This window comes from Mesocricetus auratus, unplaced genomic scaffold (assembly GCF_017639785.1).
Source record: "Mesocricetus auratus isolate SY011 unplaced genomic scaffold, BCM_Maur_2.0 Super-Scaffold_100019, whole genome shotgun sequence".
Taxonomy (NCBI): Eukaryota; Metazoa; Chordata; class Mammalia; order Rodentia; family Cricetidae; genus Mesocricetus; species Mesocricetus auratus.
Window position 1 is genome coordinate 10,425,452 of NW_024429200.1, and position 23,557 is coordinate 10,449,008.

Sequence of the window (23,557 nt, forward strand, 5' to 3'; positions counted from 1 at the left end):
TTTGGGGGTAATAACTGCTGCCAAGTTATCCTTTCAAACCATTTGACGAAGTCATGCAAACTTTAGTGCATATGTACAGGTCTTCAAACTTCCTTTTTAAAGAAAAACACCATAAAAATTGCTCCTAAAAGTTGTGCGTGTTCATTAACACGGGTAGCAGGGACTGGAGGTGTGGTTCAGTGGTTCAGTGTGTGGGAGACCCTGGGTTCAATTGCCAGAGCACTGCACATAGTAAAGTAGCAGAAGCCACAGCTTCTACCTTCAATAACTGGAACCTAGTCTTGGGAATGGCATTTATGTACATTTGAAAGTATGAAAAGTTGGCATGTAAGGAGGCCTTGAGTTGAGGCCCAAAGAAAGTATTGCTAGGTCTAGTAACAACCCTCAAGGGAGCAGGAGCAAGTGGGTCTCTGAGTTCGAAACCAACTTGGACTGCACAGCAAGTTCCAGGTCAGCCAAGGGCTACATAGTGAGACCATGTTTTAATATCCTCCTCCTCCCAAAAGAACGTCTGAAAGTAGTTTGGTGTGCTAATGGCATAGGTAATGGACAGGAATGTCCTAGACTACAATGGTGTCTGTATGCAAAGACAACGAGATGGCAGAAGTTGACAGATGACTTTGAGATGAGGCCCAAAGAAACGCAAGGTTTGATTTCCTCGGCATCAGAGAGTCTTCTGAAGGTAACAGAGCGTCCTCAAATTCAGAGATGGGAATTAACAGTAAGCACGGATTTTCTCTAGCAGTGTGCTGAGGGTGGGATTCAGGACTGGGGTCTCCTGATAGTAAGTCAAAACGTTAGGTTCCAGGGTGGTGCCCCCTCTGGTGCCGGTGGCTTGAGGAGACCTCAGTTTCTTCTGCGAGTCTCCAGAGTGGCGTGTCCTGAGACCTGGCAGCTTCACCCCAGATGGAGTGCATGCTCAAGTGCAGATGTGCCGGTGCCTTCCTTCTGGCCTTCCTTTTGGGAAGCACCCGCTGTCACCCTGGCCACATTCTATTCCTTAGAAACAAGCTATAAGTAAGTTCAACCCACGCTCAGGAGCAGGGGCACTAAGTTTCACATTCTCAAGAGGGGAATGTCGAAGAATCTGGGAACAGATTGTGAAACCTACACACCGTCCCGTCTGTTCTAAAGAGGAGGTGTGATGCTGACGTTTGGAAAGGGAGTGTGTGCTCCCACCCGCATCCCCATGGCATCTAAGGAAGATCAAGCTGGTCAGAGTGTTGATGATAAATTGAAGGGAGATCTACCCAGTGCTGTACTCAAGCCCCCGCGGGTGACAGAGTCCGTTGAGGGCAGGTGGAAGGAAGGAGGCAGCAGAAGGATGAGGAGGAGCCAGACCAAGCACTTCCCAACTGGGGAGGGGGCAAGTTCTGAGCGTACCATTCCGGGGACGGTTCAGAAGGAGTTGAAAATGCACAGCCAAGACCCAGATCGAAACCTCTCACCGAAGAGGCCCTGCCTTGAGGGCCAGGCCAGGGGAGGGAGGGGGCTGTAGTTTGGTGCAGGACTGGAGCAATGAGCCAGATCTGCAGCACAGGGTGAAGGAAGAAACCGCTGCCTCCAGGCAGGAGAGAACCTGGTGTGGTCCAGAGCCCTCTGGTGTTGGGGTTTGAAGACAGCTGTGTTCAGAGTGAAAGTATTTGCCAGCAGGATTGTGATGGAGACGGCTGTTTTTTAAGTGGAGCAGAACAACTTTGGAAATTGGATCATCACATCTTCGTAGATGCTCAAAGTGGCTGACATTTAGGTTCCTCTCCTTGATGTTGACATCTTCTGTCTTCCTGATTACCTTTAGAACCACCCTGCATCTCAGGGATGGTGTGGTCGCTCACTTGGAGGAATCCTTGAACTATAAGTGAAGTCTGTTTACCTTCCTAGGTCCCCCTCCCCCACACCGTGCTCCTAGCTGCCCTCCACTGGCTCTTGAGACGTATTCGTTACATGTGTGCATGCTCAAGTGCGTGCACCACAGCACAGGCGTGGCGGTCAGGCCACTACTTGCAGCCATTGGCTATCTGCTCCTCTTAAGTGAGTCGGGTCATTCTCCGGCTTCACCCTCTGAGCCATCGCAGCGGTCCTACTCCTTCCCTCCCTTCTGGCTGTTACAGTCTTAATGCCTAGATAGGAGACTATCATTTCTCTCCTAAGTGCGATTCTCAACTTTTGTTGACGTAACTTGGATTTATACATAATATGATAAAAATGATTTGTAAATGGTAAATTGAGATCATACTTAATACTCTGTTAACCCAGTATAATACATAATCAGTTTTCACATTAGGAAAATAGTTTATAAGTCTTCATACGAACATAGCATATTCTAAGGTTTCAATAAAGATTTGAGGTTGAATGAAACAGGAACTTTTACAGGTTAAACATCAAGGTTCCCCTAAATCGTGTGTGCATTTCCTCTACCATGTGGTATAACGATAATTTTTTTTCTTTCAAGAACAAGATTTTAGGTCTACTAAATACTTACAATAAACCAAAATGGCAATAATTATTATGGTTCAGAATGAAAGAGTTTTTGTGTTGTTTGATGTTGTTGTCGCTGTAGTTTTGTTTTGAGATAAGATCTTACCATGCCAGCTTGAACTCACTGTAGCTGAAGTTGACTTTGTTGAACGCCTCCTTCCTGTTTTCTGTTTCCTAGCGCTGTCTTCACAGGTGTACACCATTATTCCTAAAAAGCAGTCTGTACCTTATGCTGGCATAAGTTCCTTTTAGCACAAAATATCTGGTTGTCTTGATTGTGACCAGAATCATCTTTAAATCAGTTGGGCAGCCTTACGTAAAAGGAGTCTGGTTCTGCAGAGTATGTGGGGGGTGAGCATGGGGCGCCAGGAGGGTGAGAAGAAATAGCAGAGAACGGAAGACTGAGAGACCCTAGTCTTCGTAGCCCAGGGCATCAGTAGGGAGGGGCATGACTCCAAACTGCAGGTCGTTCTTAGTTTTCCTTAAACAGATGCCAAGAGTCTTCATGTGCTCACAGGTGTAAGAGAGACAGGCAGAAGAAGAAAAAAAGAGTCCTAGGGTTCATCTCAGGAGAGCCACTACTTTTTTCATTTTTGCGTAAAAGATCTAAGTAGATTTACAAGCATCTCATCCTGGATTGACTTTTTTTTTTCCTGTTTCTTACCCATCTTGTCCTCACTTTTTCTATCCATTCTCTCTTGGATAGCTGCAGATCTAGAAACTTCTTAGATCACTTATTCCATTCCCAGTATCTACATGCTACACCTACACTCTCAGGAAATGCTGTCACCCTCCCAAGTTCCTCTGATTCCAGAATGTTCTGAAAACTACTCTTGTCACTGGGCTTCTAGGACATCTGTTATTAATATTCGTTTGCAAATTTGATATCCAAACTGGTAGCTCCTTAGAAGAAAGGGTAAGACAGACTTAATTTAACAACCCTACAATTAATGTTAGTGAACAGGTGCATACGTACATGTTTACCCTTCCTGTGCACACCACCAGGGTAGCAGTGGCATTGAGGGCTGGAGACTGACTGGAGAGGTCGTGTGCACATGGTGTGGCGTATCTGGGGTTGACTGAAGTTGAGTGACACAGAGCTGCTTATCTAAAGTGTTCTGAGGCTGATGTGTCAGGGTGGTTTGGGAACCGGGAACCAGATGCAGTGCTGTGTGGTGAGCAGTGCCTTCCGCCCAGCCTGGTCAGGTATATACTGTGTCCTCATGCCCAGCCCGGTCAGGTAGTTTGCAGCTACCTTGCTTGGAGTGGTCTGGGCATTCTGAGGTTTGTCTGGAATCTTCTAGAAAAATCACACTGGGGAGAAACAGGAATAGGTTTCCAGGGCACCATGTGTCACACTGTAGAGCTGGGGACTTTGAAAGACTTGGAGCTCGTGGCAGCAGGGAAGCAGTGAGAGATGAGTTTGGAGAGGCCCTATGTAGAATGCTTTCCCTGTGCTGGTTGTGGGCATTGTGGAAAGCCTTAAATTCGAAGGAATGGTATAGGTTGGCTAGAGTAGTTGAAGAGGTGGTGACTCCTTGGAACAACCATTGTGGGTATTTAGAGAGAGCACCAAGGAACAGGCGAGGAAATGGATTATTTCCTAGTAACCAGGGCATGGTATAGATTGAAGGCAGGGAATTGAGGAGTTGAAGAGTTCCTGAACTTTCTTTGAAAGAGTAGCCTCTTGCTCAGGAGCTGGAACTACATTATGATTGTTTCCTTCAAGCTTTTTTTTACACATCTGACTTTCTAAAAATTAATCATTGTGCACTAAGATACATTCACATGAACAGGTAGCATCACATACGTCACTGCGGTACATCTCCTACAGCTGAGAAGTTATTGAACAACAAATACGTCTCCCTCAAGATGGCTCAGACAGTGTCTGGCCTGTGATGATATACTGGTTATAACTTATTGAAGTTCGCCTGAGGGTTCAGAAAGCAAAGCCAGCCTCAAGCTATAGAGGTCAGGCAGTGCTAGTACACACCTTTAATCTTAGGACTCAGCATTAAGAGGTAGATGGATCTCTTGTTAGTTTAAGGCCACACTGACTACACGAGATTGATCCAGTCCTAAAAGAAACAGCTCACACAAAGGTGATCTCAGCAAGTGGGATCCCACACCTTTACTCCCAGCACTAGGGGGGGTGGAGACCGGAGTGATCTGACTGGGCGGAGAAAGGAATAGAAGGAAGAAGAGACAGGAATTCAGAGCCTTTCGCCTCTGAGGGTTTGTGGAGACAGGATTGCCACTTCACCTGGGTTAGAGGTAAGATCTAGACACCCACCGGCTGCTTTGCTTTTCTGATCTTCAGCTTGAAGCTCGAACCCCAATATCAGTCTCTGGGTCTTTTATTTGTTGTGCTACACTGACCTTTGCGAAGGATTTGTTTCACTGTGCTTAGTGGCTTAGCACGCATCAGAGTTCACCTCAGTATTTTTTGAGACAGGTTCTCATTATGTGGCCAGCACTGGCCCAGAACTCACTATCCTCCTGCCTCAGCCCTGCAACTGCTGGGGTCTCATGTATGCTTTTAAGGTTGCTCCATTGTCCAGCTAACGTATCCAGCACCTCATGACGTTAAACAGTTTTAATTGAGTGCTTAGCCTTTAAAAACTCCATCAGCGGCTGGAGAGATTGTTCAACAACTAGGAGCACTTGCTGCTCTTGGATTGGCCCCAAGTTTGGTTCCCAGCACCCACATAGTGACTCACCACCAGGTGACTCAAACCAGTGCCAAGGTACCCAGTGCCAGCTGTGATCTCTCCAGGCACCAGGCACTCACGTGGAGCACACGCATGAATGCAGGTTAGACTCTTACACACATATAAAACAGATGAATCGGTAAAGGAGAGAATTAGTTGTATATAACTGAAGCAGCTCAGTCTTTTGGTCTGTTGTGTGATGTTTTTGTTGAATTTAGTTCTGATGTAGCTGTCAGAACAAAGTTGAGAGATTTGTAGGGTACATTTAAGAAGGAAACTACTTCTTTTAAAAAAGAAAAAAAAGTAAGAGGTTCTATCCATCACAGATAGAAAAGAGAACTCCCCCCCCCAAGAAACCCCCACTCATTTTTAAGGCTTTCCACGGGCCCCATATTATCCAAGTAATCTATGTTTTAAGCCAAAAGCTATAATCTGGGAGTTGCTATGTTGAAGGGTTGCTTTTTGCTTTAAAAACAAACACATTCTCCGAGTTCCTCCTCCATATTGTGCCAGTGAAAGCCATTTCTCTTTGAAGATCTGAGAGTGATGAGCATGAAGTCCAAGGCTGCCGGAGTGGACAATCCTGAGAGAACCTGGCGCCATTCACTGAGCTGTGGTTGCTCCAGCAGGGCCACTGGGAGGAAGCCGGGCCTTTGGTGTAGTTCGCAGCTGACTTTGTGTGCATGTCTCTGTTCAGTGTGTTGCTTTGAAACCTGTGAGAGGCCTGCTGGCTGAGAGTTTTACCGTCATCCCGTGACCAGTTGTCAGAGAGAACCGTGGTCTGCAGCTTGTTGATTTTAGAGAACTATTCTCAGAAGCCCTTTTTGGAAGGAGATAGAAGCCAGAGGAGTACCAGCAGCCAGACTCTGTGCTCCGTGTTGATGTGGATGCTTTGGAAAATGATAAGTGGTTCTGTGGGACCATCCGAGGGGGTCGGATTACAGCCTACTGTAAAGGTGAAAACAACTAACAATCTATGATAGGGATGTCACATGCCCTCAGGTCTCCCTCCAAGCAGTCATGGAGAAAAGATGAGTGTTTCTCTCCACACACTCTTCTCTGAGATGGAGGTTGTAAAACTTGTAATCTCTCAGTGGCTCATTAATTCAGTTTCTGAGTGACTAGCAGGTGCAGACTTGTGATTTAAGGTGGTTGTCTTGTTGAGACTGAAGGGCTTTAAAAACAGATAGTTACCACCTCTGGTGAAGGCTGTGGCAACAGCTAGTTAAATTCAAGTGCCCGGTTACATTTTTCTCAATTTGAAAGTCATAGGCAAAGAAGGACACTAGACCAAAGCCAAGGAATATAAACCGTTGTCACATGGTCATGTGCTGCTGTTTTATCCACAAAGAATGCACATGCCATGGCAGAGGATATTTTTATAGTATGCAACTTGGATGACTCTTTGAGTCAGGTGAGTGGGTGATTCTAGGCAGAATAAAAACTGAGTTTTCAGCAAGAAGTGAGAATCCATATTGAGAACAGGAGCGAAGCCAAGAGTACACTTGGGCAAGGGGAAGATTATAGGAGAGGTTGGATGGTGGTGCTGGAGAGAAGGCATTTAATCTGAAAGGACTAGACATGGGGCCCAATAGGAAAAGGATTTCTCTCTACTCCACAGGCCAGACTTGCTCAGTCTGGGTCTGGTGGGGATGAACTGACTCCTAGGGATTCCCAGCCATGGGGCTTCAGAAGAGCGCCCTCTATGTTAGGCCTAGCGCAATTAATTGAGCACTGGGAGATGATTGTGCTTAAAGCATTCAGACGGATAGGACTTTATTCCAGGATGCATGCTAGTGAGGTTTTGGTATAGTCAAGCAAACTCTCAGTCTGTTACTTACTGCAGAGCACCGAGTCAGTGTTTCTTACCAGCAGACGAGAGCAGAAAATGTCTTCATAGATTTCATTTCCTGTCTAATTAAGATAGGGTGACAGAACCCAAGTGTGAGACCTTCCCTAGGGGGCTGGCAGGAAGGTGATGTATTTTTACACAGCCTTCTTTCTGCCTGTAAAGTCACTAACTGGCATCTCTCAAAACACTGCTGGTTTGGCTCACTTAACCAAGGTGGGCAGGAGTGGCAGGACTGAAGTTCATGCATTCCTTGGGCTTGGGCGGCCAGTGTGACGGGCAGATTGGAGTGTCCACAGCTATGGAGTTAAAGGTGTGTGGCGTGCAGGATAACTGAGTGCAGCTCTGTGCTGCATGGGTTTCAGGGCCTAAAGCAGAGAGTGGTTGCAGAAGGGTCAGAAGTTCTGTGACTCCTTTGTCCCAGTCAACAGAACTAGCTGCAGCTCTGTGAACCCGGTGCTGTTCTAGGACTCCGGAGACGGACTTGGTTGGAAGTTCTTTGTTAGAGATAAGGGTTGGGGTGTTCTCTGCATGTGGAAAGGTCACCCAGATCGATGGCACTGCCAGAGGCAACCCGGAACCACAGGGCAGAGCTGGAACAAAAACAGACAGTAGTTAGTGTCTCCCGTTTTCTTTGAAGTTAGAAGGCTGAAGTAGACTTTCCCGGAAGTGGCAGGAACTCAGCTCATCCATTCTTGTAATATACACCCTTGTTGAGCCCGCTAGCTGCACCTGTCTAGGTCTGGCATACCGCGGCTCATTCACTCCAGGAGCCATGTTGATGGCTGGCGGTCATATTTGCCTGGTCTATAAAAATTAGAAGGCTTCAGGAAAAGCGAATAAAACTGATAGTAATTTGACAAATTAGAAAGAAGTGGCAGAAATGACTGGGTGGCTAAGCGTACTTTCTTTCCGCAGAGGAGATGCTGTGGGGTTGTTGCAGTTCCTCCTTCCAGATCCCCAAATAAGTTCCTGTAGTACTGACCCTGGCTTAGAGCCATATATGGAGGGGATTCTGGGAAATGTAGTTTCTTATTAACCAAGCCAACCCCAGCACAAAATCCCACATTTATGCTATGAAATGTTTGGTTTTTTTAACTTATTGTTTTGGAAACTGGGAAAGACATGCAGAACTATTTCTGCTTAAAACTATCTGAAAAGTTTGTTGGTATACCAAATAAATTCGCAAATATTTAATTTGATTATATAATTGTTTTCTTTAGGTAACCTTATCTACTTCTGAAATGGCATAATAGCTTAAGAAATGGGACTGATTTGATCATATCCTCATCTCCTGAAAACATTCTTGTAATTTGACAATCAGTTTGAATCTCATTATGCAAGATTTTCTGAAATTACCCTGCATAGTGCCATCTAGTGGTAGATAATTTACTTGCTTTTGGACAGTAGTTCATTTATTTCCCTTTTAATCATGCTTCATTTATTAGAGATATTTAAAGGTACTGTCTAAACCAAATATTTACAGATGTAAAAAGGACTAGAGAAGGAAAAACTAACTGGAAAGGATTCTTTCTTTCCAGGTTTTCTTGTATAGCAACACACACACACACACACACACACACACACACACACACACACACACACAGCAAGTTGTCCTTTGTTTACCTGACAACAGTTTGAACATAGGCATAACATCATTTTTTGCGTATGAAAGTCCTATGCTTGTTCCAGAGGAATGACGTTAAGAGACAAGCCTCGGCTTTGAAAGCAGGCACGCACAGGCCTTGTGTTCTGTAAGTGCGATCTGCGGAGTGCCATTCTATCCCTTTTGAACAAACCAACTCCTTAACCATTCACGGACTGTGATGTCTCATGACAGAATTTACCTTTGCTGCACTCCCCATCCAGTGTGCAAGCCCCTCCACCCTCCTGATTGTGATGATAATTAAATTTTTGCATAATGCTCAGCATTTATGTTGCGTTGACTTGGAAATAACGTTATTCACAGCCAAGTGTTAAGATCTGTAGTTAGCTTTTCTCTCCATAGTTTTGTTTGTTTGTTTTTAGTTAACTCTTGTGTTTGGGGGCATTGTTTATCTAGATATGCTTAACACTTTAGTCATTCCTGAACTCTTCCCCAGACTTAAACAATGTTGCTTATGGCCGGGTGAAACAGACAGTTGAGGTTCTGTGTTGACCAGGTCACTCGGGGATAGCAGCTGCTGGCCAGCACTAGGCCACCCTCTGTGGCCCAGTAGTCTTTTGCTACTAGCTGTGGTGTCTTTGTTGCCTCCAAGAGAGGTTGTGGGTCTTAGGGTTCGGCTGGAAGTAGGACCCTCTCTGTGTGGCTAAGGCCTCAGTCAAGCGGGATGGGGGATCTGCAAGGCGGAGGAGGCACTAGTCACTTTCGATAGTGACTTGCTATAGAGAGATGGAGTGGGTGAATTTTCTGGTATTTCAGTAGAAAGGAAATACACAAGACAGGAGCAAACTAGTTCATATTTGTCTGAAGCCTTCCTAAGGAGGCAGCTTCTTGGGTCTGGTCAGGAAATGGCAAAGGAGATACACATGGTGGTGTCTTCCTTGTCTGCCTCCTGGCTTGGTTTGCTCCAGCAGTATCTGAGGTGTTACTCTGGGGATCAGCATTACCCGTGTAGAAGAACATGAGAGAATGGGAGTCTAAGATGCTGATGCTATTTTAGTAGTAGCATTGGCTGCAGAACTGCTCCTCTGTCCCTAAGACACAGAGGCTGTCATTCTTCATGGCGAGCACTAGGAGGCCACAGAGGCCGGAACTCTGGGAAAAACAGCACTGTGCTAACAGCTAGTTTGAGGAGGTTGGTATTTCATAATGCAATGGAGAGTGGTCTGAACACTCTTGTGGACACGGATTTTCAGTTCAGTCAGGATGCTGTTTGTAAATAGGAGGAGCTGAGCATTCTGTTTCTTAGAATTTAGTTGAACCTCTGGATACAGGCCTGATTTTACTTTAATGATTTATTTATTATGCATACAGTATTCTGCCTGCATGTATGTCTACAGGCCAGAAGAGGGCACCAGATCTCATGATAGATTGTTGTGAGCCACTGTGTGGTTGCTGGGAATTGAACTCAGGACCTTTGGAAGAGCAGTCAGTGCTCTTCTTCCCTCCCCACCTTTTTTTTTTTTAATTTAAGTTAGAAACAAGCTTGTTTCACATGTCGATCCCAGCTCCCTCTCCCTCCCCTCCTAACCCACCCTGCAGTCAGTGCTCTTAACCTCTGAGCCGTCTCTCCAGCCCAGCAGGCCTGATTTTTATGCATAGAAGTTGGATGTCTGATGGACCACACTCTCTGTATTTCTCCAGTCCATTGTGCGGATTGAAAACAAATATTTTCATAGAAAGAAGCAGCTTGGGCCACAGGCATTTTCAGATCTTCTGCTTCACTATCACATATTATTTCAAGCTTGAGCTTGTCTATCCTCCATCAAATCGGTGCTTCATCAAATGGACGTTGAGTGTCTTTGGTCTCCAGGCCCTGCTAGCTAGATGTTGGGTCACAGGGCGAATGCTTTCTATGTAGCCCTGCCTTTCCCAGGCCCCCCCCATCTCCTCTACTGATAACACGCGTAACTTTCCCCCCTAAAGTTTTACCTTTATCTTTTAAAGGTAAATGAGCATGTGATGTCATAATTCTCTTCATTTCTGAGTTGGCATCTTTATTCACCTCTGTTACCCTGAGCTCCTGGCCTGTGTATTATTTTATCCATACTATATTGATTTCACAGACCTGCCATTTTCTCTTTATTAAAATTCCAAACGGCCGAATGGCAGTTGTGCAGGCCTTTAACCTAACTAGCACTGGTGGTGGCGCAGGCCTTTTAATCCCAGCCCTGAGGCGGATCTTGGAGTTCGAGGCCAGCCTGGTCTACAGCCAGGGCTGCGTAGAGAAAGTGTATAGTCTCAACAGTCATGCTAAGTGGAAGCTTCTCCTTATGAGTTACTACTTTCTTGTATATTGGTCTTATATCCAGGAATATTGAACTTATATTTTATTTAATAGTTTTCCATTATAGTTCTCGATATGGAGACAATTATCCCTCAAAGATGCAATTAACATTTGTGTATTTTGGTGTATGTGTGTATTTTGGTGTATGTGTGTCCCTGTGTGCGTGTAGAGGGCAGAAATTGACATCTGGCGTCTCCCTCAGTCTCTCTCCACCCTGTTTCTTGAAACAAGGTCTTCCACTGAACTTGAAGCTCACAGATTGCCTAGATGGGCCAACAAGCTCCCCCAGGATCTGTCTCTCACCTCCTGCACTCCCTGTGAGAGGCTGGCCAGCCTTTACCTCTTGAGTGCTGGTATTCAAGGCATGCATCCATACACCTAGCAAGATACACACTAATTAATATATATTAATCTCAAAATGATTATTCTACCACAAACTTGTACTGTCCAGAGGGTAGGTATTTACTATTAAGACTTGGCTACTAAAATTCAGTCTAGTTGAAAATCCCTGGCCACATATAGCTCAGTAGTAAAGTATGAGGCCCTAGATGAAGTGCACTGTTCCAGCCAGTCAGTCATTACTGTTACTCTAAGCCATATGGCTGCCATATTTAATAACTACATAATTCTTTCATCAATCTAAGAATATGATTGATTGTACATTGTCTGGCTTTTATTTATCAGAGTTTTGTATTTGTACTATATATATATATATATATATATATGTAATATATTACATCCTATAAGAAAGCTGGTGTAAGCCAATCAGCATATCCCCAGGGACAGTTCTGAGGGCCCCAGTGTATTGTTTATATGATGATATGCTAGAAAAGTTATTTCTCAGATAAGTACCAGGACAAATCATAGTTACCCTGAGACTTACTTCCCAGAATCCTTAGGGATAACTTTGAAATCGGTTGTCTTTGTTGTTTTTGTTTTTCTTTGCCTTTTCTGGGAATGTAGAGCCAAAGTTACGGTACAGTTGAGGTAGTCCCCTGGCGTGTGGGTCTGTGTGCTTTGTTCCTTTCTCTGCAGTCTCGGGGAACAGCTGCCAGAAAGCCCTTCAGCTGGCTTTCCAAAACACTTTAAATTTCAAAATAGTAGTTAAAGAACTCAGTGATGGAGTTGACAAAACCCTTCAGGCCTTTCAGTATTGCTAGGGAAATTTAGCTAGGAGTATATTTGTGTCTTAGTCAAGCTGTGTGGACAGGACTTGAATAATGGTACCTTTTTGGAGGAAGGGGTTGTTCCTTGTGGACAACACAGAATTAAATTCTTAGTTATCCTTTCTCAGTGGAGAGACATACTTCTCTTTTTCATTTTATTCTGGAACTTACATGCCAGTGTGATATTTGCACATTTCAGGCCAAAAGGTAAAATACGTTTTAAAAAATAAGTTTTAAGCCTTATATGGAAGGAAAGTTGTAGAACTAGGCATTCTGTTGGGCAGGGTTGGTGAATATATTTGATTTGGGGCTTCCTAGTTGCCGAAGTGAGAAAAGGAAAACAGAATTGCATAGTTTATGTGTGTTGACAACCAGAAGCACGTAAACATCTGCAGAAACCAAACATTTCTTGGAACTAAACTCAAGCAGAAATGTGTCACGTGGACCTTTGTTTAAAGAGTCTAGTGAAAAATATCTTCAACCACAGTTACATAACAGGTCCAGGAGCACAGCGCATGTGAAATGGGTTCTCTAGGCGGTGACTGGGAAGCCCAGTGTGTGCCCTCGCAAGGCAGGTGAGTGGAAAGGATCTCAGAGACCCGAGGCCAGGGCCTGTGCTGTTTGGACATTACAGGAGGGAACTTTAGACAATCACCCTGGTTACAGGGACCTTTATTTTCTGTCAGATATGAGATGCTGCCAGTGTGGCTTTTCCGTAGCATCCAACAATGACTCCACTGCAGAGATTTTGCTTTGATGATTAATGTAAAGCTCTGAAGATAGCAAAGAGCATTTTTTTGTGGGACCATAAGGGCTGGCCTTTGCCCTCAAGAAGTCTAGTTTATTTCTGAGTAAAGGGTCCAGTAGAATCTTTACTCTTTCAAAACTTGTATCCATTCTCTTTTTTTCTCATTTAGGCTTTTGTAACAAAGTAGCTTAACGAATCATAACTAATAGGACAGAAGCAGCTTTCCCCCTCTTTCTGAGGAACAACTGTAGCCAGCTGCTCATCTGAAAGAGTATCATGGAAGGGTGGTTTGTTTTAAGAGCATGCCTTCTCTGGGGTTGACTAGGTATGATTTGAATAAGAATGCTCCCCACCCCAATCACTTCATGTATTTGAATGCTAGTCATCTAAAAAAGGTGGTAGTCCTAAAAATGTGCTTGAGGCTAAATTTAGTTTTGGATTAATGGTGTTGGCAGAGGAGATTTGAAGACCCTTAAGAGATTAACATTATCCTTGGTCTTTTGTGCTGTGTCCTCAGATGAAGGAAGGGACTAAAGTGCTCTTGGCCTTCTTTGAGAAGAGTACCAATTCTAGTCATGAGTGATGCTCCGTCCTCACTTCATGATCACTGCCCAAGGGCTTGCCTCAAATTCCAAAGCCTTGAGAATTAGTTTTCTTAATGTGGAGGGTTCAAACCCTGGCCTATGACAGCAGTGGTTACATTTCTGGAAAGCAACATTTCTGGAAAGACTCTCATGACTATTTTATTCTAATAATTTTCAATACAGTAATGTGACAATTTTGATCTAATTTCATTTTATCCAGCTACTTAGATACACTTTTTATCTGAAGAATGTACAGCACCTTCCAGTGCACCTTAAAGCAAAGACTACATCATTAATTACTTGTTAAAATAATTTCAGTTCAGTATACTCCTTAGGGAGGGAATTGTTGAAGTTGGAGTTTGTTTTGAGCTTTGTGGGTTTTTTATTACCAATTTTTTTCAATTTTTGGAAATTAGTTCAAAGCTATTGGAAAACTTCAGATGGAACATTTTTAAGTAATAAAACTTTCCTCCAAAAAGGAAGAGATTGCCATTCGTCTCAGAGACTTTGAACTTCAGGTGTTTGGATAGTGTTGAGGCTGTGGGAACTGAATGCGTTTTTGCATTATGATATGCTCCAACTTACCAGACCAGGGGGTGGAATGTGCTTGTTTTTATAAGAATGGCCCCTATGGGCTCATATATTTGATTGCTAGTAACCAGGGAATGGCACTGTTTGAAAGAATTAGGAGATGTGGCCTTGTTGAGGGAAGTGTCACTGAGGGTAGTAGGGTTTGAGGTTTCAAGAGTCCATGTCTCGCTCTGCCAAGGGTGAGGATATAACTCTGAAGTACTTCTCCAGCACCAAGCCTGCTGCCATGCTTCCCACCGCCTTGACAATGAGCTGAGCCCTGAGATTGTAGACAAGTTGCCTTGGTCATGGGGTCTCTTCATAGCAACAGTACAGTGACTCAGGATCTAGGGGACTGTACTGGCTGCTTTTGTGTGTCACAAAGAGCCTCTGCGAAACATACTTCTGCTGCAGCATTTACTGCTCTGAGTTAAACATGGAGCTGGGCACAGCCTTCTTTTAACAGACCATGCCTTGAGCCTGACAGGGTCCCCAGCAGGTGCAAAGAGCACTTCCTTGTTAGTGTCATCCAGGGAAGGGTCAGCTGAAAGGGCTAGTGTTTTCAGGTGACTGACATGAGAGTAAGCTTTGAAAAAGCATCTGTGCAAAACTTAATAATGAGGTCACACTATTTTTTCCAGAAAATACAGTGAGACCCATGTGAGAGAAGACAGTTTTCTGTTAGGGAAAACAGTGGCCGTGCATTACAGTGCACACCTGATCTATGATCTTCATAATGTTCATATGTGTGAAGACAGCTTTGCAACACACTCAGTCACTTTCATACTTTAAAAATAAGCCCAAAGTTTCAGTTCAGCTTATTAGTACCACCGTCGTTCTTTCTCTGCTCTCTCTTTGCTATCTGTGCTCCCCCGCCCTCTGTTTCTCCCTCCATCTTTGAGAAAGGACTTCATACTGATCCCAGGTTGGCCGGTGTGTAGCTCAGGTTGGCCTCCAAACCATGGCAGTCCTCCTCCCTGGGCCTCCCACTTCCCCTGTGCCCAGCTTCAGTCCTTTGAGTGTTTCCCTCTGACTGGGGGAGTGACCCGTGGTTAGAGTGCTGGCTGCTCTTGCAGAGGACCCGGCTTCATTTCCCAGCACCCACCTGGCAGATCACCACTCCCTGTGACTCCAGCTCCAGGGGGTCCTCACACACATGTGAATGTAGGCAAAACACCAATGCACATAAAACAGAAATAAATAAATGTTCCCACCTCTTTGAATCAAAAGTGTTGTTTGTCAGTTGTATGACTAGAGGCAGATTTTATCTAGTGAAGGGTCAGGCTGGTAAAAAGTAACCAGGCTGTGCCTTGGGATGTGGGTATTTAACTGTGTCAACCTAGGCTTGTGCCGGAAGGGATGTCTCAAAACAGAAAGGACATAGTTAAGCACAGAAGATCGCTGCGTCGTGTCACCCGCCATTCCAGGGCCGTGAATTAACTTGCTCTGAGCCCTCTCTAACAAACACAGAAGGAAAAGAATGGAACAGAGCTGATTTCTTTCTAGGCTCCTGATAGCTTTGTCCTGGTGTGTAATACAGCTTCTTTTCTCCCACAGGCACTTTGCTGCTCGTTAGGGTTAGAAGAATTGAGCTAGCAAGAGTCTGTACCCCTCGGCCGTACGCAGCTCACAGCCACTGGTAAGTAGGTGCTGCCCCATCCTCCTACCTGATCATTGTACAGCTTTTAAAAAACGTTGCATCCTCTGGCCTCTACATGGGTGTGCACAAGCACACACACACACACACACACACACACACACAGCAGCATCTTAGAACTTTGAAGTTTTAAAACAGTGCACTTTAATTGGGTGCTAATTGGGTGCTTTAAAATTTTGCTGCTGGAAAATAGTGGCGATTTTATAATAAATAATTTAAAATACAAGCAAATGTGTATAATTGAAGGGATTTTGAGAGAAGGTAACCCACTGATGGTAAAAGTAATGGAAACATTTCCCTTACATAATAGTTACTCTCTAAAAACATAGCAGTGTGTAAATGCAGATACTGACATGTTTAAGAGCATTCGCTGTGGTGTTAAAATGCAAACATGTAGGTGTGGCCATTGTGCCAACACTTGACAGGTCAACTGTGCCTACATGAGTGTGTCTCCACGCTGGGTGGGCTTCGGTTAACCTGAGATCCATGGCAGTCTAGAGGACATCGTGTTGATAGTTCTGTTTGAAAACGATGGTTATGTTACACTAATGCAGATAAGATTACAGAGTCCTTCTGGACTTATTTCTTAATCACAGGGAGCAGGGGGACGGACCCTGGCCTTTGCAGTTAAAGCACAGCCAGTTATCTTGATGGCAGTGACTTCCCAGAAGAGACCCTGTTTCTTCTGTTCTATTCTTGGAAGCTGTTTTTCGACAAAACTAGTAAACCAAGAGGCTGTCCTTGAGTTTTATTTTGGATTCTTTAGTTAACAACGGAGAGTAGATATTTAGGTGGTTTAATTTGGGTGCAAACATAATGCTGTCCAGTGTGGCAGCCTCTTGGCCACTGTAGCTCCTGAGCATTGAGATAGCTGTGCTGTTTGAGATGTGCTCTGCATAAAATATATACTGTTCCAAGTCGTGTGTGTGTGTGTGTACATACATACATGCATACATACATGCATACATAGATACATACGTGAAAAGACCACATAGCAGGGCATGGCTGCATATGCCTTTAATCCCAGCACTCAGGAGGGGCAGGCAGATCTCTCTGCTTTCCAGGCCAGCCTAGTCTACATAGTGAGTTCCAGGACAGTCAGGACTACCTAAAGAGACCCTGTCTGAAAACAAAACAAACAACAAAATATTTAAATTTCTCATGAATAATTTAATAATAAACTTTGAAATAACCTTTTTGATATATTAATTAAAACATTATTAAAATTAATTTCACTTCTCTGTCCACTGCTTACCATGTGACAGGTAGATTCTTCTCTTTTCTCCCTCTCCTCTCTCTTGCTCTTTTCTTTTTAAGGTAGAATTTTGCTATGTAGCCCAGGCTGTCCCTTCAGATCCCCTGCCTCTAAACTCCTGAGTGCTAGATTACAGGCATGTGTCCCTATGTCTGGGTTAGAAAGTTTTAATTATTTGTACCTTGCCTATTTCTCTTTTTTAAGGCAGGGTTTATTTATTTATTAATTCCTTTATAGGCAGGGTTTTGCTTTGCATCCCAGACTGGCCTGGAACTCACAGCCCCAATCATCTTGCCTCAGTCTCCCAAGTTCTAGATTATAATTATGTACTCAGCTTTGAATTTTATCTTTTTTGACAGGCTTAACCCTGTCATCATGTATGCCTATTCTTAACCAGTGTTCTCTACTCCTGCTTCTTGTCTGTATGGATAATTCATATAAATCTATATTGTTTGATGAATCTGATTCTCTGGTTTGCCAAGTGTTTATTGAATACCCACCATGTGCCAGACAGTCTTCCACGGCACAGTAGCAAACAGAACTCCATTTGAAACATTCTAGATCCGGATAGTAGAACAAATGAGTAAGTGGAATTTGTTTTGCGATGCAGTGTGAACTTGGGAGAACCGTGAGGCAGGCAAGGGCTGGGGACTCGGCGCCACGTGGGTGATTTCAAGAAGGTGTCCTTCACTGAAAAGCGGGGCTCCTGGTCAGAGACTGGAGGACAGCCACAGAATCGTAGTGAGAAAGTGGGCAGCAGTGTGTGTAGGCAGAGAGGATGGCAGATGCAGAGATCTTAGGATGCAAGCATGGCGGGTTCGCCTGAACAAGAGGGAGGGGCAGGTGACGGGAGTGGCGTGAGCAAAGCGTGGTCAGGAAGGGGAGAATGCAGGTGGACAGTTCGTGCTGCAAAGCGTGGTCACACCAAGAGCTCTGCTTCCAGCGAAATGACAAGGAGTTGGTGGCTTTCCAGGTCTTCTGAGGCTGCTGTAATTTGATCGCTCTGGGGTCAGCATTTACAGAGGGAAACAGGGAGACTTCCAGGGTATAGGAGTGACCAAGGTGAGAGGTAATGGTACCTGAGGCCAAAGGTAACGAAAGGAATTGAGATAAGTGTTGGCAGAGGCAATAGGGGTTGGATAGTGGCTGGACAGTGTGGTGCTGTAGAGTCTGTCAGAGACGTTCAGCAGGAGTGAACAGCCTGTCTGGGCAGTGCAGCTGATTGGTTAGACCAGGGGGGACCTTGAGGTTGATGGTCACTGGATTTAGCTATGACCTTGACAGTAGCAAGGTCAGCAAAATGGGCAGGGATAATTGGGAGATGGGGAGGATGCTAAGAAATCGAGTCTAGATCTTCTTGAGTCAAGAAGAGCCAAGGAAGTTGTTTTTGTGAAGATGAGAGAAGTCAACACCATTTCCAAGACAGGTGTGTTAGGTTTGTTTTTCTGAAACGGCTCTCCAGATTGTGACAGTGAAGGCCAACGCCTGTGTGAGTGAGGCGGGTGATGGGAACAGAACCCCTCTAAGGTGTCGTAGGCTTGCTCTGGGGTGGGAGGGGTTGGAGTGATTGAGAGGCAGGCACTGATGCCGCTAAAAGTTGTATGAAATTTGGCTTTGTTTCTCCTGGCTGAGCGCCATTTACATTCTGACAGTCAAAATTCTTAAGGAACAAATGTTAAAAGTAGTTCTTGTCAACTAAAAGTGCTGAAAGGCTGGCACTGGGGAATGATTTCCTTTATTTTTAAGGAAGTTATCAAGACATTTGAAGAAATAAATGCCCAGAGCCACAGAAAATAAAGCATTGTCTAAACATCTAGATGTGTAGATCTAATTCAAGAGTGTGTGCTGTCTTCATCTAAGTGTTCTAACGGCGGTATTGACTGTACCGGTGTCCGACACCTTTGTGAAGGCCAAATGGAGGCAGTAGGTGAGCACTTAGGGCACGTTGTAAAGTGCTCACCCATAAGAAGGACATATTGAGGTTAAGTCTAGTTGGAGGTTTGTCATCACATTTGGGATAACTGGGGAAAGTGGACGCTGACACATTCTGGGCTGATAACTAATCCATAGTCATGCTAATGGGACCTCCAGAGAGTCGCCATTTTGCCCTTGTCAGATGTGGTGGTTTGAGTAAGAATAGCTCCATAGGCTCATATATTTGAACTCTTAGTCTTAGGCTTTGTTGGAGGAAGTGTGTCACTGGGAGTGGGCTTTGGGGTTTCAAAAGCCCAAGCCAGGCCCAGTGTCTTCTTCCCTCCCCCCTCTCCTCCCCCCTTTCTCCTCTCTTCTTTCCCCTCCTATGTCCATCTCCAGATCAGAGTGTAGCTCTCAGCTCCTGCTCCATTGATTGACAGCCTCTATGTCTCCATGCTCCCCACCCTGATGGAAAAAAGACTAAACCTGTGAAATTGTAAGCAAGTCCCCAGTTAAATGTTTTCTTTAAGAGTTGCCTTGGTCGTGATGTCTGTTAACAGCAGCAGAACAGTGACTAAAACATAAGGCTAATGACAACACAGAATCAGCCCTGTTTGGGCCATCCTGGAGTTCTGTGGTCAGAGTTTTGACTGAAGTCCAAGCAGTCCATCAGTTTGTCCTCAGAAACCTCAACATTTCAGAACATCTGCTATTTGGGTGCCAGAAAGTAATGTTAGCTGACACGGTGCAGGGGCCATTCTCCTGTGGAAGACACTGCAGTTAGGAATAGTTTTATATTTCAGACTGGAGAGCATGTCTATATTTCTTCCTGAGGTAGAAGTAGATTTATGCTTTATTTTCATAGTACAGTTCTCCTTTATTTAGAGGAAATTGAAGACTGAAACATGAAGAGCCAAGCGGGCATGGTGGCACATGCCTTTAATCCTAGTCCTGGGAGGGATGGAATTCTTGGAGGCAGTAGACAGTAGCTGAGAGGGGTCTTGGGGCACCTTCTGTCTGGACCTGCCCACTGTCTGCACTGAGTCAGGAACCAAGTTCTAGACTCCAGCCATTTTGTCACTGAATCATATCTAAAATAGGAGATTGTATTTCAGTGTCTTTTGTGTAGAATCCTACATTGTAATTTTTTTTGAAGAATATCTTTTCTTTTACAGTTCCGTACAGATCCTGGTCATATCCACCCCAACTCTCCTATCACTTACTCTGCCATCTTCCAGTACATCCTACTCCTACTTTTCCTGCAATTTTAATGAAAATCAATAATCTTTAAAAAAATTCCCCAGTCTAGTACAAATGGAAGAAAATGGTTTAGAAACAGTTGTTTGAAATTCACCAAGCCGTTTTTCCTTAGTCATGGTCCAGCTATTCCCTAACCCTTTCTTCCCCTTCGAGTGAATCCCTCACTGAATGATATACAACATGCTCATATTCTCCAGGCAGTCTAACGGTTCTGAAGACACAATAGGGTTAAAGAGCGGCATGGGCTGGAGAGATGGCTTAGTGATTAACAGCACAGGTTGCCCTTCTATGTTTGATGCCCGGCACGAACATGGCAGCGTACAGCCATCCACGCAACTCCAGTTCCACGGGGATATGATGACCACTTGTAACCTCCACAGGAACCAGGCACGGACATACATGCTGACAAAACATCCACCCACATAAAGTAAACATTTTATTTTTGCAGTAGAGGGGTGTCTTACCTGCCTCTGTAGAGAGGAAGGGACGTGCACGGTTGACTGGGGAAGCCTTAGACGAGGAGGTTAAATGAGCAGTGAGGGCTTTGTTGTTGGCCTTTGTGGATTTTCTTGTTTTAAGGAAGTCTCACAATGTAGAACAGGCTAGCTTCAAACTGAAGACCCTCCTGCCTCAGCTTCCCAATGCTGGCATTGTTGACGGACATGAACCATTCTGTCCACTTAAGGAGCTGCACTTTTGAAGGATGGTGTGACCGGGCTGTTGGCCAAGTTTGGGATGCGAGAAGGGGTTCCCAAAGACTAAATCTGGAACCTTAAAGTTAAAGGTGAGAATAGAATTGAGATTCAGTAAGGAGGGAACATCCTGTTATTAAGACTCATGGACTAGGGAGATGAGGAGCCAAGTATGGGCTCTTCCATGACCAACACTGCAGATGGGTGACAGATTTGGGTAGGTAGGGATTCACTGGAAGGTTTTGTCAGGGGAGTAGATGATTAAATCCTACTTCACCTTTGGTGTGGGCAGTACATAGGAGCACCAGGGAAGAAAGTTACCCTTGATGGAGTCTGTGGTCGGGCAGCATCACAGACTATAACCTAACTTTACAGTAGAGGCACTATTGGGTACTTAGGTCTGGCCAAGTGGAAGAATTCCTGTATGTGAAAGCCTGAGTAGATAGAAATGCAATAGTTCTGCTAGTGACTCTGCACTTTCTACTTGATCATTTGTGTCCGTACACTTGCAGAGATGGCTGGGGGGAGGGGGAGTAATGTGTTTGCCACACTTGCATGAGGACCCGAGTTCTGACGCCTACTACCCACATAAGAAAGCCCCTGGCCTGTAATCCTGGTGGTGGAGACAGGAAGATAACTTGGGGCTTACTGGCCATCCAGTCTTGCTTAATTTCAGTGAGCAGCCAGGCCTCAAACAACGACGTGGAAAGCCATTAAGAAAGACACCTAAGCCGGGCAGTGGTGGCGCACACCTTTAATCCCAGCATTCGAGAGGCAGAGGCAGGTGGATCTCTGTGAGCTTGAGGCCAGCCTGGTTGGTATACAGAGTTCCAGGACGGCCAAGGCTGTTAACATAGAGAAACTGTCTTGAAAAATAGCAACAGTGGAGTGAAGGGCTGAACGTTTAGTGTGATCAAAGCCATGGCCAGAGTCTGCTCCTGAGTGGTCTCTCGGCTCTCCAGTCGGATACTGCGTAGCGGAGCAGCAGCCTGCTCACTGCTCACCCCTACCCCTTGCCCACAGTCAGCCTGCTCACTGCTCAACCCTACCCCTTGCCCACAGTCAGCCTGCTCACTGCTCAACCCTACCCCTTGCCCACAGTCAGCCTGCTCACTGCTCACCCTACCCCTTGCCCACAGTCAGCCTGCTCACTGCTCAACCCTACCCCTTGCCCACAGTCAGCCTGCTCACTGCTCAACCCTACCCCTTGCCCACAGTCAGCCTGCTCACTGCTCACCCTACCCCTTGCCCACAGTCAGCCTGCTCACTGCTCAACCCTACCCCTTGCCCACAGTCAGCGCTCCATTAGCATGCCCTACACTGATAGTGTCGAGAAAAAGAAAACAAGGAAAGACTCATAATTATGTGTCTTGATCTGTGACCTCCACATACACACGTGAACATTGACCCACGTGCACACAAAAGACTATCGCTTGTTCTTCTTTGGGATAAATGCTAGAAAAGATTACCTAAGTGTCTGTATGTTAAATTACTTAATTAGGGAAAAACCCTGTATGGGCAGTTTTTCTTTTTTAACTCAATAGACATTTATAGTGAAGATAACATAACAAATAATTGGAAATAAAAGTTTAAGATTTAGGATTTGCAATTAGCACTAAGTGTAAGTACCCCTATTTTTATCCTCTGACATCAGTAATGTAAATGAGGATGACATTTTACTATTTTGAGAAGTGTGATTATTTCTGCCTGGCGTTCAAGGAAGTGCTTGCAGTAACAAGTAGATCAGTGATACACAAAAGAAAATCCTATTTATGTCCTTTGTGGATAATGTTGGGGAAACACTATGGAAAGTTACTCCTCTTGGGAGAACTTTTGTCTAATGTTACTTTGCTGTTTTGTTAGTGACCATGCTTATATCGACGACATCAAAATAGTTACTTCGAAACTACATTAAAACAAGAGTTAAAATTAGGTTTAAACTGAGTCCGTGTGCATATTTTAAGTGGCATACGCTCAGCATCTACTTGAAAGGCAATCTGGATAAGAAACAGCTTGGCAAGGGCAGATGCTGTATGCCCAGATGCAGTGCAGAGTGAGTGCCACACCTGACTGACACAGTTCCCAGGGGAAGGTACCTGGGGGAGCCAGGAACTGACCTCACGTAGGCTGTTTTCCTATGGCAGAATGGCAGGGATGAAAGTCCCTCCTCCACTGTTAGAAAATTCTAAAAGGCCTTCCTACCTACCTGGCATTCCACTGTAGGAAGCAGGCTTTCGTGTGCCACAAGAGGGAGCTCCTGAGCCTAAAGCATGGCTTCCTCTTTATTTTGCTGGTATTTGTTTTGTTTTGAGCTGGGGTCTCATTAAGTAATTGGCCAGACTGGAACTATGTGGAGCAGGCTGGCCTTTCGATCAAAAGAGATTTACCTACCCCTCTTTCCCAAGTGCTGCGATTGAAAGGCACACATTACCATGCCTGGCTCTTGCTGGCAGTTGCATAGAGAAAAACTACAAGCACAATGTATTTGTGTTTAAGTAGTTTTACTGTAATATTTTCAGTGTTGGAAAAGGTTCAGGATTCAGGAGGGATCATCTTTGGCATCTCCCTTCGCTGCAGTGTCTGTGACTTGGTGGCAGGTTTAAAGCACTACCCCAATTCAGTCGGCCCCCGGTTCCCATTGCAGTGCTGTTCCCGGTGAGGCGATCAGCCTTTGGTGGTTTACCTCCCTCTCTCGTGGAATCTGATGCTGCCCTGATCAGAAG

General features: G+C 44.9%; 1 long non-coding RNA gene across 2 annotated transcripts in view; it reads left to right on the top strand.

The window, feature by feature from the left end:
- LOC121133034 overlaps positions 1–23,557 on the top strand; it is a 112,942-nt gene that overhangs the window by 18,911 nt on the left and 70,474 nt on the right. The window contains exon 2 of one of the 2 annotated variants that reach the window (XR_005869773.1): positions 15,614–15,695. This is a non-coding gene — a long non-coding RNA (uncharacterized LOC121133034). Of the gene's footprint in view, positions 1–10,210; positions 15,696–23,557 lie in introns of those variants that run through there. The other variant, XR_005869772.1, reaches the window with a different exon arrangement.